Source organism: Rhamphochromis longiceps, linkage group LG7, assembly GCF_057381845.1.
Source record: "Rhamphochromis longiceps isolate RC_006_pf linkage group LG7, R_longiceps_female_GT1.1, whole genome shotgun sequence".
In the NCBI taxonomy this organism is placed as follows: Eukaryota; Metazoa; Chordata; class Actinopteri; order Cichliformes; family Cichlidae; genus Rhamphochromis; species Rhamphochromis longiceps.
In genome coordinates, this window is record NC_140563.1 from 35,843,919 (window position 1) to 35,850,935 (window position 7,017).

Genomic DNA, 7,017 nt, shown 5'->3' on the forward strand with positions numbered 1-7,017 from the left:
ACTTGCATCTGATCAAACCACAAGACTGCAGTGGTCCAGTCAAAGTCCAGATCTCAATAGCTGTGCATGAACAAATGCGCACAAACCCCAAACAACAGAAGCAACATTGTAAAGAGGAGTGGGCCAAAATCATGACGTGAGACACTGATAAAGTCACACAGAAAACGAGTCCTACAAGGTTAAATTTATTGAATTCCAAACCATATTGGCATAAACAGTATAAGCTTGATATCTGCACAGTTCTGTTAATTTATTTTTGATGATTTCAGGGATGGTTTGATGGTTGGAGTTTTCTCTGTATTATTTGGGCGTCTTTACCTTTACTATAAAGCACCTTTGTGGGGACCGCTGTTGTGATTTACCCCTGTATAAATAAAAGTGAATCAATATATCACCATCTGCATACAGAAACACCTTCACTGACAGCAGTAGCCTGATGTACAAAAGACCTAACCTAAACATATCTCCTTCTTTGGTCCTGTGTATTCATTTAAAGAAGGTTGTGGAAGAGTTTTTACCAAATCAACCCTGTCATGATATAAATGGTAGGCTGGTACGTATATAGGACGTCTAGTATAAGTCTCATTCATCTAATCACACACACACACACGCAGCACTTTTCTAGCACTCTCACAAACCCTCATATGGATGCATCAGGGGAAACTAAGTTCTATCTTAGTTTTATCAACTAAGATCTATTCACAGCCCAACATAAACTGAAAAAGACAAGCTGCATCAGTGTGAATGTGTGCAAATGACTGATTGTGTGTGAATGACTATGAGGTAGGTTAGAGATGGAAACAGCCTATTGTGGAAGTAGTTGCAGACATAAAGATGACTCATACCATCAGAGAGAGGACGAAAGAGGGAAAAGAAAAGGCCACAAATTTAACAGCAAATATTAAAAATAGTAAATCTGTCTGGTAACAATGACATACAATAGCTCTAATGATGTAGAATTTGCCTAGATCTGCTCTCTTAAGTCTATATAACTAAACTACAGAGTATTTGCTTTCCTCCTAAGGGATTATCTGATTTTACAAGAATTTTAGAAGAACATCATTACCATAAAATACCCACTGCCTAACCTTTTTCATGTTTTCCTACAAAAGCCTCTTGAATTTAAAGGTTTTAAAGGATAAAAAGAAAAAAGCCAACAATTTGTCCATTTCTCACTTGCTGTTGGCTGTTGCACTTTAATAGCTGTCTAGCTTTTTATCTCAAAGATATAGTTCTAGAAAAGTACAGTATATAAATTTTGATATAATATAATTTTAGAATATGCAAGTATTGTATATGTTTTTACTGAACTGCAGTAAATAATATGGTTTTAAAAATTGCTGTGTGATTTCTAATGTGATCTTGTTTAGAGGCCATAATTATATTAAACAAACGTTTAAACCATATTTTAAGTGCAAGATCTGAACATTTTTCATGACTTAACCCCCCATGTGTTATACAGGTGTCAGCAGCAAGCTCGACCTTCTCTTTAATATTCTGTTTGATATTAAAGGGTCATCCAGGAGGAAGCGATGATGGAGAGAAATGATGGCAGCAGATGACAGCACCATTAATCAGAAGTCGAGACTGAAAGGTGCTGGCCTTGGCTCCGACATGAAACTCCAGAGCTCACGCGCTGACTTGCTGCTTATGGTGTGGCTATGCACAACACTACGCCCCTCTCCTCTCCTCTGCAAATGTCAGACTCATATCGTTGCCAGCACCACCTGTTGACTTTATTGATAATGTTTATTTGTTTCAGTGAGTGTGCCTCTGGCTTTATTAGCTGCACAAGTGGATTTTGTTGGTGTTCACTTTCTCTTCCTGCTCTTCAGCTGCATCTTTTTGTTTCCCAGTCAGCCCAGCTTTGTACCTGCTCCCTGCATGTTAATGAGAAGTGTTTGACCTGCTCTTTACACAGAAAGTGTGTTTAATTTTTCAATTAAGATAACTGAACAAAACCTGTCAACCTGTGCGCTTTTATTTTGAGGTGGGAGACATTACCGGTTTACGTCAATGGCAGGTATAAGTCGGGACAGTTGCAACAGTCAAAACCCTCGAAGCAAATTCTAATTTAGACTCGTCTTGATAATCAGGTAGACAGCAGGTACTCTCGAAAACATATCAAACTGATCAGGAAAGCGCTGCTCATAGGGGACTGAGCTACTGGTTGGGTATTTTGCTCTAATATTTTAGGATCTTTTTTGAATTAGCCATATATAAATAAATTAAAATTGAACCGAACTAAAAACTCTTTGGTTAACTTAAAAGTATTTTTTTAATTAGTTTTATGTTTTAATATTGTCCTCTATATGAATTTATCTAATATAACTTCTATCTATTGCCATTTTACTGACTTCTAAGGAACACCGTTACTGTAGCTTGTGTCAGACTTGTTGTGCCCACTAGGGCCAAGTGTTTTGTTATGAGTAATAGGGTGGGAATGGCTGGGATCACTATGCAGTCCAAATGCCACTACGTGTTTATGTCATTTCCTATAATGAACACAACAGGTAAATATACACTCACAGGGCACTTTGTTAGGTACACCCATCCAAGTGCTCCTAAACTCAAATAGCTAACCAACCAATCGCATGGAAGTACCTCAGTGGATTGAGTAGTAGTACCACACATGTGGAAATGGTCAAGATGACCTGCTGAAGTTCAAACCAATCCAGTGAATAGCAGTTGGTGACAATGTCAAGTTTTCAGAGGTCAGGGGTGAATCGCTAAAATGCTTTAAGCTCATGGTAAGGCAAAAGTAACTTTAAAAAAACCACTTGTTACAATCAAGGTATGCATAAGAGCATCTCTGAATGTGCATCATGTTGAACTTTGAAGAAAATGAGCTCCAGCAGCAGAAGACCATACCGAGTCCCACTCCCTTCAGCTAACAACAGGAAACTGAGGCTACAGTTCACAAGATCTCACCAAACAATAGAAGACGGAAAGACTTTCACCTGGTTTCATGGTTCTTGACTTCTGCTGTGACATTCAGATCATAATCTCAGAATTTGGTGTAAACAACACAGAAGCAACCTGCCTCGCATCAATGATTCAGGCTGGTGGTGGTGGTGTAATCCATGAAGGGTATTTTCTTAGTACATTTTGGGCCTTTTAATACCAACCGAGCATGTTTTAAACACCACTGGTCACCTGAGTATTGTTGCTGACCGTTCACCCCTTATGATCACAGTGTACCCATCTACTAATGACAGTTCCCAGCAGGATAATATACCATCTCACATACTGGGTTCTTGACCATGACAGTGAGTTCATTGTGCTCAGATGACCTCTACACTCACAGATCTCACTCACAGAGCAATCCTGTCGATGTCCAGCCAACTAATCTGCAGCAACTGTGTGATGCTATCAAATCAATATGCTTGAGGAGTGCTACCAGCACCTGTTGGGAGTACATTATAACACAAAGAGAAGCTAATGATGAACAAAATGAAACAAAATGACTTGTTGCATCTGTTGGGTTACGTGACAAAATTGGCTCTTTTAGACTTTAATGGGGGGGGTTTTCCCAAAAACACAGGTTTATAATTCACATGCACTGCAGATGTGATAAAATCTGTTGTGAAAGAACAACAAAGCAGAAAAAAGGAGCACAAATCACACATATATCCTTTTTTTCCACTCTCACTAAATTATAGAGACTGAATAGAATCTGCACACTGACTTTTCTACACGTAAAGAAGAGTTAATAACTGCTATTCAGTAAATACGACCAAAGATAATAATGCTGTAATATGACTGGAGGCCTACAGCTAAATAATACTACATATTGAAAAAGAGTACATGCTTTTGAAATACTGTGAAATGTGGTCTATTTTGCAGCTTGTCCTTAAGGCTGGGGTTGACTGCAGCATCTACATTTTCTTGTTTAAACTATTTCAAATGATCTTAAACATTTTCTTCATACAATTTGCTCTGTGGCTGTTTCATGAAGTTTTAGCTTGGTCCTTTAGTTTTGATAAAAGGAAAGTTGTAGAGTGTCTATAACTTTAAAGCAAGGGTTTTAAAGTGGTAACTGACAAAATTGGCTAAAGACCATTTCCAGTTTAATGTGAAAGAACCTCTCTGGGCTGCCTGAAGCCTTGGCCTGAACTCAGTCTGAAACATGGATGAATGGAACATTGACTCTGTGAAACAGGCCACATCACTCAACATGAGGGCCGGGCAACACTCGTGCTCGTGTTGCTTTGAGACACTTAGCAGGCCGCTTCTGCTTCATTCTGCGTGCTCGAAATAAATGCTCATGATTTTCGAAATGCTCAACGCAACAATTCCCTTGCTTTGGGTTATTTGCTTTTCTACATTTTTTGTGTGTCCAATAGATGTTGAGAAACTTATTAAGTCTCCATTGTTGAGTACACAATCTGTGTGCAGTTCTGAGAGTTCAAGGACAGAAGCAGAAGAAAAAAATCAATATAAACTAGCCTTAAAATTATGTTTTTGTGGCATCACAAAATTGTTTTTCACATTAACTCCGTTTAGCACCGTTCCCTTGACCCTCAAGTTAAGAGCCAAATTTGCATTTCTGATAATATGCACACAATCCTCCGATTTACTACTGTTACTGTTTTTGTAACAGTAGTATTACTGTTTTTGATGGTCTTCCTTTCCAAAGCAAAGATATAAAAGCAGCAAGAAAATGCAGTTATCTGTAATACATAAGCCTCTCTCAAGTTCAACAATACATTCGTTTGAATATTAATTTGAAAAATCATAAAGAGGTCACAAAGCCAGCAGCACTTGCAGCAAGTAAAACAACTTTATTGTTGGACCAAAGCATTTATTGGCTTTGCTGAAGTCGCACTGGAAGCAGGTGAACCCCTTCTTCAGTTAAAAAAACCACGGCTTTTATTTTGCTATTGGAACATCCTCTATTAAATTGTATTTGTAAACTGCTCACCTTTTTAGTGTTGTGTGAAAGCATGAGTATCCTGTTCGAGCAAGTGCTGCACAAATAGCAGAGCCCATCCTCAGCAAGCCGCAAATCCAATTCTGTCTCCAGCTGAGACTCATGAGAGCCTCGATAGCTCTGTTTAAGCTACTGATAATATAAATCTGGTAAATGATGTTACATCATAGTTTTGTTTTTCTTTTTTCTTGTAGGGGCAAAAATGTCAGTTAAATAAAGTGACCAATTTTTTATACTAAAAATAAAAAATGCCATGCACTCATACTTCCCAGGGTTATTGAGATATTTCCTGCTATTTCATTTGTCATTGTAACATCTGCATATTTCAATGATGAACTGTAATCAGAACACATCCCCTTGAGCATTGTGAAACAGTAATGGTAATACAAATTCCTAGAAGATGACAGATATTCAGCTACAATATGCCTGCTTCTAAGAAAGGTTATGATTGAAAGTCCTCATGTCACCAGCTTGTGTGTCTGCCGTCAGATCTCAAAAGACGATTATAAGGTAGTGACTTGGTTTTGTTTGGTATATTTAACTTTTTTGTTATCTGAAAAAAAAAACCCTCTTAAATGTATTTTCCTGGAAACAGGAAACATACAGGTAATCTCTCCTGGCAATTCTGTGCCAGGGACCACATAAAGCTCTGCCATTGTGCACCCTCTATTAAAGCCAGAAAGCAATCTACCACAGTTTGTCTTTTGTTGCTGCTCCTTACCAAAGGGGATTATGGCTTTCCTTTTAAAAATAAAAGGTTTGTATTCAACAGATAATGTCAGAAGATATGAGATGGCTGGTCAATGTCAGTTTAATGGACAAATGTCTTTCTGTTTCTCTCGGTTTAGTCCCTCAGATCCTACAGAGAAGTCACTCTTAAACATACAAACACCATGGGGAGAATTTTTATGCATGTTCTGATATACAGTACACTCTTTTGTCTTATATATGCAGACACCTTAAAATGACACCTTTGCGCTATTTTTTTTTTTTTTTACTGCACTGAGTCTCTCCAAGGGTTCAGAATAAGACTCATACCACAGAAGTTTTTTTGTTTTGTTTTTTATTTGCATTCTCAAGATGTTTCCAACTACTCATTAGCACCGAAATATGTGAATTAGTTTACAAATACAGACTAGGTAAGGCAGATGAAAAATATTAACTTCTACTGTACATATATATAGTACAGTAGAAGTCTTGTGCCACCCTTCATTTTGCCATATTTATTTAAATAGGTGAAGGGATTTATTGAAACATGTTACAACCAAATATATGTTGCATAGTTCCAGTTGACTTGGAATGTAATATTTGATATTACTGCCATTAATCTTCAACACAGCCTGAATTCTTATGAGCAAGGTTTCTTGCCATTTCTTTAGGTAGTCTTCGAGAATAGCTCTCCAGGCTTTTTGAAGGACATTCAAAGCTCTTCTTTGGATGTTGGCTTCCTTTTCCTCAGCTCTCTGTCAAAATGATCACACATTGCTTCAATAAGATTGAGGTCTGTGTTTCAGGAACGCCAGTGCATACCTGATAATGTTCTATTTTGTGTTTCTCTATCCAGATATGCATTTGAAGTGTGTTTAAGGTCACTGTCATGCTAAAAAAAAAAACTGTTTCCAATCAGATGCTTTTCAGATGGTATTGCATGGTGGATCAAAATCTGATGGTACTTTTCTGCATTCGTAATTCAGTCAGTTCAGTTTTGAAAAGATAAAAAAAACACAGGCTAAAAACACAGACCCAAACCATAACAGAGCTTCCACCATGTTTTAGAGATGGCTGTACTGTTTGCCTATTTCCTGAAATCCTTTGTATATACAGATGATCATTTGAGCAACAATTTTTACATTTTGATTCATTACTCCATCATATCTGTTGTCACCAATTTCCAGTCTAGTTCTTGTGTAATTTAGCATACCTCTGGCTTTACAGCCATCCACCCACTGAGGCCGTTTCTAATGAGCATTCAGCTAACAGTAGATGGATCAACTGAAGGGCTAGATGCATCTCACAGATTCTGTCAGATCCATCTATTCTCTGCTGCTCATCCTTATCAGGGTTGCAGGGATAGCTCCCATAGG